Here is a 17,902-nt window from a genome sequence, read left to right as displayed (position 1 = left end):
CTGACTTCAGCTTAACTGAAGTGAATTACTTGTTGAAATGATTCACAGATCGTATAACAGCAGTATCAGTTCTCTGCAACTGATCTCACTTCTGATCTCTGTATCAATTGCTTAGTGTCCAAAGACTGAAAAATTAATGGAATTAGATTTTCTTTGTTTTCCTCAAGGATTTCAGGGGTTTTCAGCCTGATGCTAAAGGAATCCCCTATCTACACTGCTCTGCAAATCCATATTGACTGAAAAGCCTCCTAAGGCTGACGGCTCTCTACCAGCTATAATGAGGACAGGAATGCTGAGCATTACTTTTTTAATAATGCAGTAGGAAGGGCAGCAAGTACACCTTTTACCATATTTCCATTTTCTCTACTTGTTTATGTTACAGGCATATTTTAAAATATCTTGCAGAATATAGTAATTAGGTGATATTTATGGATATTTTCCACATGGAACTTGCAGGGCTATACCAGATTTTTTTTTCCCCCCTTTAAAGTACTGAGTGAGGACTAAAAACATCAAGAAAGTTTTGCTTCCAGCTATTTAACTGCAAGCAGAAAAGTGAAACAATCACACCCAGTATGAGAAAGATTTTATATAAGTATACATACACACAAAGAGCAAAGTGGAATCAAAGTAGAAGTAAACACATTAATACTGAGTTCACAGCTTACATATCTTACAATATATTGAAATGTGTGTAACCAATCTCTAAGTGCTGAACTACCATTATTGGAATATTCCTTCAGAAGTGATTATTCCCTAAACACTCTAGTTAGAAGGTAAAGTAAATTTCAAGGATTTTATTCTACACCTCTAGGCTCATGACCAATAAAAAGTGGCAAAGTAGTTCATGTTAATGGATTCTTAATTAGTCTGGGATGCACAAAAGAAATTTAACATGAGTAACTTCTAATTCTAAACTTTAAAACACCAGAGAGCTTCTCAAACACAACTGCAGCAATGTCTGTTCCAGTGTCACAGTAAATATGAAAGCTGGAGATTGAAAGTTGTAACTGTGGAGTTCTTTCTTCTGCAGAAAAGGAAAACTAACTTCAGAAAGCAGAACACAGGCCCCATTTTATAAGCCAATGGTAAAAATAAAACCATTTATTTTGCAAGTATTTGCAACAAATGAAATTATATTAAATCAGATTTATACATTTATTGATGTTTAAAAATATATAGAAAGATGAACCAAAAAACATCCCTTAAATTTGTCCAGAAAAAGGATCCACCCGTAGTAAACGGAAAACAGTAGGTCCCATTATTGCCCCATAAGCCAGCCAAATACAAGCACCAAGTGTCTGAATATGACTGCAGCCACGTGCTGCAGAGTAAACCAAAACTGACCTGCTTCTCATTGCAGCAGACCAGAGGCAGAAGTACTATCCCATGCCATGTTTCAGCCTGGGAGAGATGGGAGCATGTTCTCATACCTATTCATTTGATGACTTGCGGTCATCTGAGCATGTTCTAACATAAGAATTTGAAATAAAAGTTTACAATAGTATATAAGCATATCCATGACAAATTTTGGTACACCAAAACATCACCCAAAAATAAGCCTCCTCCACAAACTGTACCATAGTCTTGAGAAGGGTACATGCCCTGCTACAAATCTGAACTGTAGCAATCTTTAACACTCTCTTGTGCTAAGGGAAGATCTTCCATGGTATGTAAGAGCTCATGCTTGCTACCGTGACCCCAGCTTTAGCCTCCATCATGACCAAAACAGAGTAGTATTATACCTAGCTACACTGTCTTTGAGATCAGTGACTACTAATGACTAAAGGGAGGTCTTGTTTGGATGCAGGGATCCAAGCTCATCAGTTTTGCCACATGCAGTCTGGCTCAGAGACATGGGAGAACGAAGCAACATTTCTTCTCTAGGAATGAGACAAGAAAGAATGTAAGTCAGCAAGATGCAGGACATTTTCTTGGTAAGCCTTACCGAGAGGAACTGGCAAAGACTGAAAAACATTGTGCTGCTCTAAGAGTCAAGGAAAGAGCATAGCAGTCATGTGCAAGCTAGCCTACTGCACCTAAATAGCTCAGGGTTGCATCTCCCTCTGCAACAGTAGATTTAAAAAAAAAAATCTGAGTAATACTGGGCTTCAAATTAGACTGGTAACCTACAGAAGCAAACAAAATTCATATGAAAGCCTTTAAAGAAAACAGAGGGTAGTAGTTTAATTAAAAGTGGTTTTTTACAGACTAATTCAAACAATGCAACAGAATTATTTTTACTACTGTATTTTGCTTATCAGGAAATACCCTTTTCCCATATGTGCACTTTTCTTCCTTTATATCTACACACCAAAAATGAAGATTTAGCATGTTGAATCAGTTAGAATGGTCTTCAAAGCAGGGGCAGAAACTTAGTTACAGGCAGATGTAATTAAGTCTTAACAAATTTTGATGACATTCAAACATGAATAAAATCAGCTCTCTCCCATGAGCTGTTTAAATTACTTGTGTGCACATTTGTGTTTAAGCCAGCCCGACCAAAGTTAAGAAATCCAGTTTCAAACAAAGGTTTTGTCTAGTATTCAAAGATGTTTTGGTAGATCCTCAGGACAGTTCAGTCGTTATAATCCCAGTTACATACAAGTTTGCTTATTGCTAGCAACCAAGAAAACTTTGTTTAAATGAGCCTTTACTTAGGCTGCTCATTATATCCAATGAAGCTGACTTGAAGCTAGCCATCCACAGAAGATCTCTATAACAGCAATGCAGCCATGAGCAAGTTTAAAGCCAAGGTTCCACCTGTCAATTGTAATTTTACCAAGTTCATTTTGTACTAAAATTGGAAGCATCTCATTCAGTTTACAAATCTGGAAGTGTTATATCAAGCATTAATGGAATTCATAAGGGCAGAGTAGGCAGGAGCTAGAGAAGAAAAAGTAAATTCTGCATACTTCATGGGAACTGAACTTGAAGGATTTCTGGGGGTATAACAGAAAGGGACAACTCAGAAGATGAAAACAGTAAAAGCCCATGGCAGAGCAAAACTGTGAAGGGGAACACAGAGAGCACAGAAAGTAGAAGAGACTGGTAGGCATAAACAACTTAAAATTTTTTAAAAGTGCTTTGAACCAAATGTTATCACAAACTGCGGACTCTGATGTTATTTAAGGAGAACTGATCATTTTTCCTCAGACTGATATAACTAAAGTTGAAATTACTAGAGAGGAAACAATAGTCTCAATTCTCATTAATGCCAGCAGGCTTTACAGCTGAAGATCTACAGAGAGCAATGTTGAAAATTGCTGATGCAATTCTAAAGACAATTTCAAGCAAAGGTGTGGGCAGGTATTAAAAGCATTCTGTGATAAAATTCAAAAGGCCAAAATGTAAAAAGGGACCTAATTCCTCTGAAATCTTTCTTTTAATAACTCAGAAACCTGTCCTCTACTGCTAGTTCAACATCCTATAAACAATAATCACTGTTTTAACTTCAAAGAAGTTATATAATAAATGTTGATGGTCATATGTTGATATAACAAATACTAGTCCCAATCATGCTGTTTAATCACCATTCACCTGATAAAAACATGTGACATCAAGACATTTACATCAGCATTAACAGGAACAAGGGACGAGCACCCCAACAATCCTTTTTCCTACGAACTCGCAAGAGTTCAGATTTGTAAAATTAAGCTGTCATATGCTTTCAAAGAAACAGCTAAAAGCAGATTTGTCATATTTAAAACTGTCATGGCCAGGTCTTAAAATAAGCAATTGCGATGGTGGCTCACAAGTCAGCACATAAGAAACATAACCAGAAAGAACACAGCTTTATAGGAGTAGCTTTTGAAACTGTATTTATTCCAAATATTTTTGTTAGTGTTATTAAAGCTCCCCAAGACTGAATTAAAGCAGTAAAACTATTTAACAAAACCCAGACAATTCTAGGGAAGGTTAAGATATCAAATCAGATGCCCATATTGATTAACACTAATTATACAAGTCATCTACTCATGGATGCAAAATAGAGCAATGCATTTCTTCCTTCTACAACCAATGTAACCTAGATCCTTCAATTTGGTTTATGCTGTCAGACTTGCTAGAACTTCCCATAGGCTAAAAAACAACCTGAATGTGCTGAATGCACAATTAAAGTATTGAGAAATTTTAGTGTCTAGTGTTTTTGCTGAAACCTTTCAATCTTCAAAAATTTCCAAGCTGCATCAAGTACAAATTCAGATATAAAAAACTGCCATAAAAAAGTGAATGAATCAAATCTTAAGTTCCTATTTACCTCAGCAAACACTGAAATAATTTAACATGAGTTTCATGAACATGAAGCACACGCTAAGTACATCAGCTAATGCAGGTAATATTGCCTTTCCTCTTCACAGAAATACAACAAATCGCTACAGCAAGTCTCCCCACTAATACCAAATTCAACAGGATTTTTTCATCAGCAGCATGTGAAAGATAGTTAAAGCATACAGTCTGATGTTTTTAGTGTTCCTTCTAGATGACATACTCTTTACTATTTTGCTTCTTATTCGTCTTCACAGTAGTGAAGTTCACAGTAGGGACCACAGACTAGAATAACAATTCCACAAGCAAATGAGATCCAGATGACTTTTTAGCTGTTTATAATATGCTGCAAGATTTGTTTTTAACTGCATCATCACACAGAGGGAAAAACCACCCAGTTACAGCTGCGATCATGGAAAACAAGGCCAATTCTTAAAAGAATTAACATACTTCACATGGTATTTTTGTATTCCTTTCCCCAGTATATAAATAATGGCAATGCAGTCATATATTTTACTGCCAAGAAGACAGTAGCATAAGTGTTATCATAAAAATGTTGGAATTATACCCAATATACTACATCAACTGCTTATTCATTTCTAACAAAGAATTGACGATGGCAGAGGCTAGTCCTCCAGCTCTGACATAATTGGGAAAGGGAAAACATGCAAATACATATTGATGAGACTGTAATTTGTCTTAGAAGAAACTGAAAAGCCTGTTTACTTAGACTTAGAACAGTAGCTTAAGACTACAGAGTTTTTAAAAGATTGCTATAATGGAAGAAATGGCTTTACAGAGGTTGATTGCACTCAAGAAGCTTCTTACATATAAAAAGAGAATTTTTTTGTGTCAGAAGTGTACCTTCAAAACAAGCAGAAGTAGCTGGTAAGTGGAAAAAACTGACCACATCTAGTACAGCTCTGTCATATGTACTTGAATCCATGCAACAGCTCTCAAAAAAGGCTTTTTGCAGGGAACATAAAACAGAACCCCAGACCAGTAGTTTTCCATGTTATCTACCTATGTTTCAAAGATTGGAATTGCTGTTTTTTCCCCCATTTGTGGTTCATGTTCCATGTTGAAATTCAGCAAAGCCCTTAAGTGTATAAGTACTATTTAAGTATTGTGCTGAATCATCTCTAAAAGCTGCAATTAGGGATGAAAGGACAGGGGTACAATCCACAACTTGCATAACTAACCATAAAACACAGACATCCTTAAATGTTGAGATGTGATGGAATACAATCAAGCCTGGAGGGAAGCAGAATTCAGTTTCAAAACATGAGTGCTTTTAATAGTCTACAAAATGAAATACTTTGTGAACCAAGCAAGGAGTAGGATGGGACAATGTGGAGAGAAGAGGCATGGAAAAGAAAAAAAGCAGTGAACAATGAGTTGCTGGAGTAGGTAAAAAATCCTGAAGAGAATTCTCTTACAATGGCAGCAATTGGGAAGCAACAGGGATGAAAGAAGAGAAGTAGAACCAGTGACGATTTCTTACAGGTCTTCTTTTGGTTTTGTTTGGGTTGTTTTGTTTTTATTGCCTTAGCTGTAAATTAGAATGGCTATTTAATCATTGAGGTTTCAGTTGCATACTTCTGTAGTATTTCTATTGTATTTTCCCCCTTAATATTTCTGTTACTCTAATATTCTAAGGCACCAAACAGAAGAGAGTCTTAGCATGCTGGCTACTGTACAAATAAGTAATGAGAGAAAGTTGTTACCCACAATACTTCACAATGTAAACAACATGTAAAGGAGAGAGACGACATCATTCAATAAGGTTCACACCAGCACCACATGAACCAGAAGGATGCAGGTCTTCTGATTCTTGGCCACATGTCTTAAAGTATAAACAACTCCACTTCTCTCCATCATCAACACTAATATTCTTCCTGCAGACCAGACACTTAAAAGTTATCTGTTCTAGAAACATATAAAAGGCTAGTATTCTCAATCACCCTAACGTTGAGCTGTTTTTACATTTTGCTTGAAATGAGAGCATCTTAATTATAATTGAATATTTACATGCACTTCAGTATGCAAATAGTCCTACTAGATGTGCCTCAAATACCACATGTGACAAAGTTATTCAGACTAGCTCTTATAAAACAATCACAAGGCACCTACTGGTAGCAGTTAAACCAACTGTAACACAAATCATGGAGAATGGCAGGACACAAGTGTTAGTTTAAAGTTTTAATTTTTATTTTGCTCTGAATTCAGCACAGGATAAGTTTCCTTGTTTAAATTCTAGCTCAAATTCCATAGACATAGTAGGAAGCTCTAACAGGTTTTTTGTGGCAGAACAGCCATTTACAGAAATCACAGAAAGCAATTTAATTATCTCAAATTTTAAGACAAGCACAGAACCATAGAGTAGTTTGGGTTGGAAGGGAGCTTTAAAGATCATCTAGTCTAACCCCTCAACACAAACAGTTGTTTTAAAGGAAAAACATTAGTAAGCAAGTCAGAAAAAATAGGGCTGAACGATTTAGGATCCTTCATGCAGAACCAAATAGTAAGCTGAGACATTTATGATTTCAACTTTTTCATCTTAAATTTTGGAATAAAGCTGATGGAAAGGCTAGAGAAGTTCTTCAAAAACACAGTCAGCTTTCAAGCATCCATGATAAGTTTTCCTGTTACAAAGCAATAATGGCAAGGGAGGCAGAGATAAGAATGATCACAGGCCTGGCTGAACAGCTGTATCTCCTCCAGTACAGATCTGAAAAAGTTACTACCCACGTTGGCTATAAAGCTGAGCTAGTTTTATGCAGAACCAGCTCAGGTATATTAAGAACATAATCCTTGAATTGTGACCACAGTGGACTACATGCTGCAGAATCCCCCAGTTCTCATGTTCTATCCGAGCATAGCCAAGGCTTGTAAACTCCAAGGCACACAAGTTTCAATATGGCTTTATGCTGCATCCCCCAGTTCTGTGGATTCTGGGAAGGTTTATTCACCAGGGCACTGTGCCAGGTCCCTGCTGGCCCTGTACACTTGCTGCACCCATGCAGAACCTGAGCACCGCAACAATGCTTGTTTGGTTTCAGAGTAATTGCAGGTCCTGCATGGCTAATGCTTAGGTGAGGTCAGGAAATTCTGCTAAAAATAAGGCAAACATTGCAGAGTCACTAAAGTGTTCCTGTACTATGTTCCTAGCATTACCTAGGTTCTTCCCTTCTTTGGGGTACACACATTTTACACACTCCATTTAAAATAACCAGTTACAGAAACATTTTCCAGTCTGAAGTCTTTACTTGAGGGAGAACAATACTATTTCAATGCAAGACACAGGGTTAGTCCCCTGAAGGTGTCATCTTTCAGCTGAAGTCACAACTAGTAAGTCCAAGCCATTTCACACCCTGCCCTCAATGGCTAACAATTACTGCTGTTCAGCAACCTCCTTGTTCTTAAGAGCTGCAGAGCAGAAATCTTCACGTGGCCACAGGCCACACACCACACTACCTGCCTGAAAAAAAATCAAGTGAAGGAGGAAGTTTAAAGAGCAAACTAACACATTAATGAATTGGGTTTGGGTTTTTTTTAAATTATTATTTACAAATGCTGTCAATAACTTCATCTGACATTGCAAAAATGTGTGTCTTAATGAAGACATGTCTGAGATTCATATTAGATGTTTCAGCTAGTAAGAGAAACTTAATATGGTTTAATTTTTCATATCTAATATATAAAAAGTGTAAGAACTTTCTTTTTCAAGCTTTTCCTATCAGCTGTAGACATTAATACATAAAGGAATTAGTATCCAAAGGGCCTAGACAGAATTAGGTTCCATTAGTCTATATCTATATAAGCATACCATAACATCTGCTCCAGATTTACACATTGGCAAAGCAAGATGATGATTATGAAAATAATGAGTATGTAAGTAATACATACACATTCAGACAACTGGAGGGAAATATTTCTCCAATAACTTTTGCTCTTCAATGAAAACAGTCTACTTCAGGAATGTACTACCATGTAACAATAAAGCCACAAGCTTAAGTAGCACTGATTGTAACACAGTACATACATAAGCGGCTCAACAGTTAACCACAAAGAACCAACAGTCTGTATTCCTGAAAGTATAATCAGCTTTGAGAGAAAAAAAAAGTAGTTTTTCCACCCTAAGTTTCTGCTTCTTCCATAATTCCAAATATTTATATGAGGAGCAATAAATAGTAACCATTTCTGACATATTTTCCAAAGTATACAAAGCACTCTAGAATATTTAAAACTACCATATCCACTACATCCCATGTTATCCTAAAGAAGGGGGGCACCATGTACCCAGATTGCTGGACAGTTAATTCAGACAGAAATTTAAACAGATGCAGTTAGATGATCTCCTTTGGAGGACCCCGCATTTTAAAGTACCTACCACAAATCTATGTTTTACTTCAAAAAGAAAATTAAAAAAAGTCTACCTTCTTTGTATGCCAGGTCAGTTTCTTCAACCTCAAATCAGAAAGAGCTCTGCATAAGAATTCAGGCACTGAATGCATGCGACGAACATGGGGTGCACAATTCCCCACCTGCATCCAGGCATCTACCTTAGGATAAAAACCGATTGCTCCTTACAGTCCATCAAGTAAACTGTCTCACACACTCACTTTCTTACACAAAAGCTTTCGCTAAAGCCCTCAGGTTTTAATGGAAGCTCATCAGGCTTGTCCTATACAGGCTGTTTCCAAAAGGCATTCTGTTTTTGATCAGCCATTTAGTATTATATATATTTAAAGGTGTCTCAGATGTCATTTTTACTGTACACCATGCATTTAACCAGGTTTCTAAATAGAGAGATGAAAATCTACAAGAGCCCTTAACATTTGTTGCAAAAGTTATTTCTGTAGGTTCCTACGGTTTATAGCTATGTGTTGCCTAAACTGCCGAAACCTCTGCACATTTCTAGCCCTAAACCTAACTGGTGTTCAGGGACTCAGAAGAAGAGCAGGTCTCCCCTCCCCTACCAAGGGCTTTGTCCAGCAAGCATTCTCCAACAATTTATAATTTCACTGATGAGACTGAATGAAAGAAAGTGCACATGAAGCATCTACAGCTTTCTGGCTCTGCTTGAGAAGGGAATAAAACTTGGAATATCCTAACTATGACTAACACAAAAAGCATAAAATGCTGGCATTTAGATCAGAACCTAGGACTTCCCTCAGCTGCCTCTGCAAAAGACACGCTGCTCAGCAGAGCTGCTTGAGCTGAAACACTCACTCATGAGTAGAAGCTCACAGGCCTTTTTCCATAGAAAATCTGATCCAGAATTAATGTCATTTTTGATCAGCAAGAGGCCAAATTTAATGACAGGCTACAAAGTCCAAATCCTATTTCGGGTGAAGATAAGAATACAGAATTTAATGGGTTTTTAAATTGGGGGCAGAGGGTGGGTGAGTTCCTTGTGTCCTGTTTGAAGTCTTACATACATTTCACCAGAGACACTCACGTAACTGCAGTCTATTTGGGAAGGGCTGGGTAAGAGTTTGGACATGTTTACATCTAGATGAGCTCGAGTGTATGGTGACAAATATTTTACACTTGTTCAAGGTCTCTCTAAAATTTTGACTTATTAAAATCACATTAAGCAAGTTTTTTCATAAAAGTTGAAAAAGCTAGATGAGGAACACTAAGCACACTGTTTTAAATCCATATACGTACTGACAGGCTCACTACTCAGATTTCACTATCCCTTAATTCCAAGTTGCCTGGTCTGCCCAGCAAGGTGGCCTGAAAAGCCCCAACAGGAAATCTACCATGTAGGATTCGTCAAACAGTGTTTTAACATACCAATGCCAATCGCTTATTTTGGGTTTTTTCCAAGTAATTTGACAGTAGCTTTTCTGAGACAGCTGACAAACCCCTTATTGCGCTGGGTGTCCCTGGCGAGGTGCTGGCAGCGGGGCTGCAGGGCGGCCTCTGTGAGGAGAGGCCGGGGCTGCCCCGTGCCGGACACGGCCGGTTCCAACCGGCTCCAACCGACCCACTGCAGGGCACCCAACGGACCCACTGCTGAGCTCCTCAGCAACAATGGCAGTGCCTCAGGGAAGAGATTTAGGAAAGGGCAAAAATGCTTGACAGAGATGAGGGAACAAAAAGGAGTGAGAAACAGCCCTGCAGACAGCCAGGTCAGTGAAGGAGGGGGAGGAGGTGCTCCAGGCACCGGAGCAGAGATTCCCCTGCAGCCATGGTGAAGACCATGGCAGTGCAGGTTGTCCCCCTGCGGCCCATGGAGGACCCCACACAGAAGCAGGTTTTCTGTGGCCTGTGGGAAGGACCCACACTGGAGCAGTTCATGAAGGACTGTACCCCATGGGGGACCCACACTGGAGCAGAGGAAAAACTGTACGGAGGAAGGAGCAGCAGAGAAGAGTTCTAATGGACTGACTACAACCCCCTGTTCCCCATTCCCCTGCACTGCTTGGGCAGGTAGAGGAGTTGGGAATTAAGGAAGGAAGTTGAGCCCAGGAAGAAGAGGGATGGCTGGCAGGAGGTGGTTCAGCTTTTGTCTGTTTCTTACAATCCTACTCTATTTTTAGTTAGCAATAAATTAATTTTCTCCAAATCAAGCCTGTTTTGCCTGTGACAGTAATTGCTAAGTGAACTCTGTCTTCATCTCCATCCACAGGATTTTCCATCTTACCTTCTCCCCCATCCTGGTGAGGGAAGGAGAATGAGAGCAGCTGGGTGGGCATCTGGCAGCCAGCCAAGGTCAACCCACCACACCAATATATGTGCTTATCCTTAGTACCAGTTTTCTTGAATCATAATCCTTCTATGACCCACCTGAACCAGTTATTATACAGCAGATGGAAGCAGCTAAATAGAACAACTAAGATTTTGTTAATATCTTCCCACTGCAGAGAATAACAAAGAATAGCAATTTTGAATTGTAAAGGACATCTAATTTTTAAATAATGCAATAAAAAGCATTATTCGGGGTTACAGGCTACATTTTTACTTCATGTAAATGGCTCAAAGCACCCATCATTTAAATTTTTATAGAACTTACATGTGTGCCTAATATACTTGGAAGAGCCACTTACTTTAAATCTATCTTTTCTTGGAATTCCTTCTCCATTATGGAAATTATGCTGAACAGTCAGTTTAGACAAGCTAGACATGCCTAAATATTCATTTAACTCCTTTTAGCTCCAACTGGTACAGAACCTTATGATAAGCACCAAATCTTTTATTTCACACACACACAAAAATCTAGTCACAGACCCATTTCATCTCTGTAATTACCATTTTTAATGTCTCAGTAATCCTTTACACCAAGTGCTTTTTGACTTTTACCCTGCAGTAATCTGGCCAGCATTTTCCTCTGAGCATCCATTGTACTTGTGGATGCACAAGACAACCATATTCCCACTCAAAGACAGAAGAGACAGGGAGGACATCCTAGACAGGTTCTAGGTGCATGCACACACACGTCAAGCCACAGAAAATGCTTGTGCGGAATGTTGCTGTAGTTAGAAGAGCCAAACTGCAGAAGGGGAATGAACTTATGTTTACATAATGTATGGAATTTGCAGGAGAAAAGGTGTGTGCCCACAATGTTTCCATCATTTATTAAATTTCTGCTTTGAAGCCAAGTTTTCTTCCAATGCATTCCTAATATTTTATTCCTTAATCTAGTGGGACAGCAGGAATAGGAAGATCTTTTCAAGCTTCAATTTAACAGAAAAAAATGTTTACAATTAAATGTAAGAGGTATGTATTTTCTTCATAATGTCAATAATGTGACAGAAAATGGAGGAAGCACTTTTGGACAGCATGTATCAAGCTTCTAACAACATTTAGTTCAGATGTACAACAGAGTAGCAGTTTTCTACTAATGGCTGTTTGCATTTCCAAACCAACTATTTTAGGCATAATAAGAGCTTCTAGTGAGGATCAAAATCATTGCTCATTGAAGAAATGGATTTAAAACAATAATGTATTAAGGCAATTCCTTAATAACCTTTTAGAAATAGCTGGGCATATGTATGTTCCTGATACACACACACTCCCCCCAAGCAGGAAAAGAACAAAGAGAAGATCCTGCAGTCTATACTAAATCAAGATTCTAGAAGCATAGTGAAAACTTCTGAAAAACAGTCTATTGCAATAAGCATTCAGCATAGGAATTGTTGCATGGTTGCTCTTTTTTTTTTTGTTCCTCCTTTTCAACCACAACAGTTTCTGTTTAGAATATCTTCCACTTAAAAATTATAGTTACGTCAAGTGTGCAGTAATGTGGGACCTATATCGTAATTTTCTTTTTCAAATGAAACCTTAAGCCAAGGAAAGCCTTTCTGGTCTTTGTCAGCCTTGAGAAGTTTCTCTTAATTTCTAGAGCATACCTGATAGCTTTTGACATTTCTTTGGAAAAAAGATGGAAGTTCCTCATAGTTCTCATTCCGCACTTTAGTGGTTTTAAATAACTAAGAAGTTAACAACAGTAGTTTATTATTTTTTTCTTTCCAAAACCTGTATTCAATTCTCTTCCCACATTGAAAGAAGTGTCCTTCCTTTGCATTTGGATTTAGCTGAAGAGTTGTAAGAAACACTCGACTTCAAGCCAAAGTTCTGTCTATACCTTATCAATTCTTTGAATCAAATTTCTTAATTCTTCTCAAGAGCAATTTTTATTAATATGTTCATCTCCAACTTTTATATCTCCAGTTAACCACATTAGAGATTTTAACTCAGTTCACATTTGCCAATAATTAGTTCGGCCTTTCCCCCATTGCTGAATTTGCAGAAACTGTTTGGTCTAAAAGGACTGTAATTTCTAAAATACTTGAGATACAATTACTACCCAAGGAGTAAAAAATAAAATTCAGTTTCAGAGACTGAAACCAAGTATGTCAGAGAACATCCAACCAGATTTCTCAGATTGTGTCAATATGTTTCCCCTTGTGCAATGTTCAGAGCAGCTTTGAACTGCACATTTGACTTTTCAGCAACTGGCACATCACCCAAGGCCACTGACACTCAAATACACAGCTCATCACCAACGTATTTCAGAAAACACAGAAAAAAATGTTTCATGAGACTGGTACATTCTAAACAGTAAGCGCACAGACATTGTGTATTTTAAGTCTCACTGTCATTCATGTGGTGAATACTAGGACCATTTTGATAACAGTAACTGCGTATTATGTGAGAAAATGAACATTTAAAGTGGCAGAGGGGAAGTAGCATAGGCATAATGAACATGAACAACCTTGTTATTTCCTGTGCTTCCAGGTTGACTCTGCATGGAAGGAGTAACTAACTGCATTTTTCAGAGATTTTCTTCAGACTAACCACTGACTCAAGCTGCAGACTGGCTCTAAGCAAGTTGAGTGGTTTTGTGCTTATGTACCCTCTCTTTACATCTTGCCTTGTTTCTTTTTCATATGCACAATTATGCACAATTATTCTGAAATTTGTATATTCATGGAAGCCTTACTGTAAAAAGCAACCCTGGTAGTGGTAGAATGAGTTCTGTCCCAACAGCTTTAGCTTTTTCAGATTTCGGAGGCAGTCTTCTGCAGGAAACAAAATGAAGACAGTAATAAAATAAAAAAAATTAAGACAACCCACTTGCTTTCTACTTCCCCCCCCTGCCCCTTTTAAAGTTATTTTCCACAGCTCTTTAAAAAACAAAGGACTCCAGTGCATATAAACACAGTTACAGGTTCCAAAAGGGATAGGCTACATTCACAAAGAATGCAAGAGAAAATTGGTTTCTAAAAATATTTATCTGGTTTCAAAACATGGCATGATGGAAAAAGAGGAACCAGCACTGTCAGTATCACTCCCTGTGAGGGAGTAGGAAGACAGAAGAAATATTTCACAACCATTAGAGAAGCTCATTACAGCTGGGGGTTGAGCTGTATCCGACTTCTTCTGTGCTCTCTTTTGTGGAACTATATTGAAATGACAGCCCTATAGTTGCATTCTCTACAGCATGAAATTCACATTTCACCTGATTTCAAACTAGATCTCTGCACTATGGCATCCCATTTCTTAGCATCCCATCATGATTACAGGGCAAACGATAAATTATACTGCCTTGTAATCTCACATATCATGATAGGTTTCCATTACGCCTACCCCTCTCCTCCTGAGGTGAGCTGCTACCTTTATCATTCAGCACAGGTCCAGGATAGCAAAACTACTTACTAAATATTTAACATACAGGCCCATGTATGAACTGGTGCAAAGAACATGACTGCTGCTCAGAGGTCACTAACAATTTCTGTTTGCAAGATACTGTTCTTCCAGGGCTTGCAATTACTGTGTTGCTAAAGTGCCCCCAAACAGCTGCTTCCAGACAGATTTTTCATACATTCACACAAGTGCAGCACCAGCAGAAAGGAAGAGTCTGCCTCTCTCCATAGCTACAGCTGTAACTATAGGCTAGAGGAAACCGAGCTAGGTAGCTAACATGAACACAGGCAGGCATGCAGTGGACATGCAGAGGACACTGCTGTGCCTGCACAGTAGACATCTTGCAGAGCCCCTGCCTTTGTTGTACTGCACTGTCTCATGCTCTGCTTACTCCCAAGTACTGCAGTGTCTGCAGGTCCTCTACTTACATAGATGTTGCCATCTCAGAATAGCTCTTCCAGGAAGCAATTTTGAATAGCTTAATATTCCTCTTGATCCCAGACTTTGGCCTTGGGAAAATAAAGCTACCTGATGACGGCCCAGAAGTCATTTCCCCATGAACAGTTTACCCATAGTTTCCGGGAAAGCACTCCAGACAGATGGTATTTTTGAAATATTTCTTTGTCTATTTTCTTGAGCATCTCTTTTGATTTCATTTCACACATGCAGCCAGCCAGAATATAGTTAAGGAGTTAAACTAAGGTACACTGGGTATCTCCATCCCTCTCTTCTCTAAGTATTTTCTGAATACAGAAATAATACCCATTTATTCCCTGTTTATGGATTGCCTTTTGGAAAGCAAGAAGCTTGCTTTTGTACGTAAATTCCATTTTTGAACTTTTAACCCAATTTAAGATCTATAGTCTCTCGTACATATCTTCTCAAACATTTGAGATGAGAGAATAGCAGGTCAAGTCCATGAACAGGCAAAGATTACCCACATGATTAGCCTAAGGTTTCTCAATACATGTGGATACATGCAGGGAAGTCCCTTTTCCTAACTCTATCCATGCCTAACCCTACAAACATAAGTTTTGTCCTGAACAGTGAATTTATACAAAAGCCAAAAGAAATACCACACTTCTCAGAGCTTTTCTCCTTCAGTAAAGCATTACTCCCCCCAATCAGCCCCAACCAAGCTGTGTGGCAAAGAGTAACTACTGTCCACCACAAAGAAGTAACAGAAGGCAACTAAGTCAGAGAATTTGAGATACCTAACAAACATCCACCGAAACACCGCCTTAAGTGAGAATAAGATTCCTATATGCTAACTGATCTGCAGGAAACAAAAAGCAATTTTTCAACCAACCCTGTAGTCAGTCACACCGCTCGGACAGCCACTGTCAAAAAATAGTTTGTCTAGAGAACTGAAATAGTAGTTGAAATGGCACAGTAAATAGTTGCTCTGGATGAACCACCAAATTCAGTGTTAGCCATTGCCTAGGACAGAGTCAAGTGCCCCTTTTCCTAGTTGGGAACAGCTGTTTGAAGAAGCAGAAAAAAGTTTATGCTTCCTTAACCCTTCTACTACCGTAAAGTCATGAAATAAGGAAAACAGTTATAAAGTTAGAGCATGCTGTGATTTCTAGGTATGACTGATCTTACCTTGAGGGCAGAAGGACAATTGCACACATGTAATTTAGTATCTAAATACAGGAAAGCTCATTCCTCTGTCCTAGAAAAATCTTTATCTTGCCAGAGGGTGAGAGAAACAGTGGTAAAGTATCTGGAAGTAAGAGAATCCACCTACAGCAAGGTACTCCTTCTCATAACAGCAACGTGTTTTGTCAGTGAATTATGAACAAGGCAGAAGAGAAAATTTCCCTGGGGAACATAACTCCTTGCAAAAGCTTTCTTACAAATATCAGAAAAGGGAAAAAAAAGTGTTTTGAGGACTGACAATATGGAGACCACAGCTTCTTAATTTTGCCAAAGCAAGTTTTAGATTAGAGCAGTAGAAATGGATCCTAATGAAGGGATATTAGAAGGAGTTGTTCCCCTTGAAATATAAAGTCCCTAAAGGGGCAACATGGTAGAGATACACAGTATAATGAACAGCACAGAGAAAGTAGGTCAGGAACATCTATTCAACCTTTCTCATGAAATTAGAAGTAGACAATGCAACTGAAAGGCTACTAAATGAAAACTGGTAATAGAAAAAAAACTTTTCATATAGAAATTCTTGTTTATACAAGTAATTTCTGTGTCTAATTACAGCAAGAAACAGAAGGGAAGTGCATAGTAAAACTGCCAGAAAGAACTGGATATTTGCAAGAGTACCCAACACCATTAGAAGCAATATTTAAAACATGAGCTATTTTGAAAGGGCACAAACCCACAAGCTCTAGGTGATATCCATTACTCTGTAATCGAGAGAAGCCCTTCCCCATTGGCAGGTTCTGTGGCTCCCAAGAAGCTCTTTTCACACCTCCCACTGAAGCACAGACCCCGGCCTCTTGGAACTGAATCATTCCTCCAATTAAAAATGTGGTTTCCGTGTTCTTACAAGAAAGGCTACATGATCCATCTGTAAGAGATAATTTTCCATTTTACAATTCTGTTGTGTGCAAAAAAAAAAAGCTCATTTGTTTTTAAGCACGGCTGAAATACTGGTAGTTCTATTCCAGCCCAATTTATTTACAGTTATTAATAGTATTATCAGTAATGCAGAACTCTGTCACACGCATATTTTTACTTCAACTTCTCAATTCCCATTTCTTCTCAGCACACATATGTAGAGAATTCAATTTTATTTTAATTTGTGGCTATTGTGAAAGAAAAAAATTGTAATAATTATCTAATTACAGATTATTAAATTGGGGTGGTAGGGTGGGGTGGTAGGTGTCACAGCCAAAACCAGTAACTGTCCCTTCTATTTTTCTTCATTTAATACAAAATGTACATTAATCAAATATGTAGGTATGGCAATCTAACTTGCAATGTAGCCTCATTAATAGTCTCCTGAACTTTCAGAGAAGCCAAGAAACACAGAATAAACATGGTTGTACAACTCAATCCTCCTAAACTGTCAGCCTTATGCTCTTGATGTTTTGGACACAAATGCAAGCATTTAGTGTTTTCTACATGTTTACATTTGGAAGTGAAGCAGTCTGTCCATAAAACACTGATGGGTGATTAATTTCCTGAACTCCTGCTAAATCCTACTTGATCTTTCCCCATTTTGGTTGATTTAAAGCAATTTACTGCTGTTTCAATACCCAAACCCTTAGCCCAGGAATAGCACACAAAGGAGCTATGGCCAACAGTTTAAAACTGATCAGAGACAACACTTCATTTACCTGCAGGAAGTTAATAGGAAGGGATTGTTGCAAATGAATAGTCAAGTTAAGCTCCTTGTATCAAACAGAATAAACTGAACAACAGTTGAAAGATATTCAACGGAGCAGCAGAAATGTTGTAAAAAAAAAAATTACTGTGGGAGAGTTGTGCTGAGATTGATTTATTATATATTACA

The 17,902-nt window shown here is 38.2% G+C and overlaps 1 protein-coding gene across 5 annotated transcripts in view; it reads right to left on the bottom strand.

Annotated features, from left to right (window-relative positions):
• DOCK4 (dedicator of cytokinesis 4) overlaps positions 1-17,902 on the bottom strand; it is a 258,226-nt gene that overhangs the window by 208,196 nt on the left and 32,128 nt on the right. Inside the window, exon 2 of one of the 5 annotated variants that reach the window (XM_072861831.1) lies at positions 13,724-13,802. The exons of the other annotated variants lie outside the window; for them this stretch is intronic. The gene's annotated coding sequence lies outside the window, so the exon portion shown is untranslated. The remainder of the gene's footprint in view (positions 1-13,723; positions 13,803-17,902) is intronic. 5 annotated transcript variants of the gene reach the window in all.

This window comes from Ciconia boyciana, chromosome 1, assembly GCF_034638445.1.
Source record: "Ciconia boyciana chromosome 1, ASM3463844v1, whole genome shotgun sequence".
NCBI lineage: Eukaryota > Metazoa > Chordata > Aves > Ciconiiformes > Ciconiidae > Ciconia > Ciconia boyciana.
Note: the sequence above shows the minus strand (reverse complement) of the source record. Positions and strands in the feature narration are given on the sequence as shown.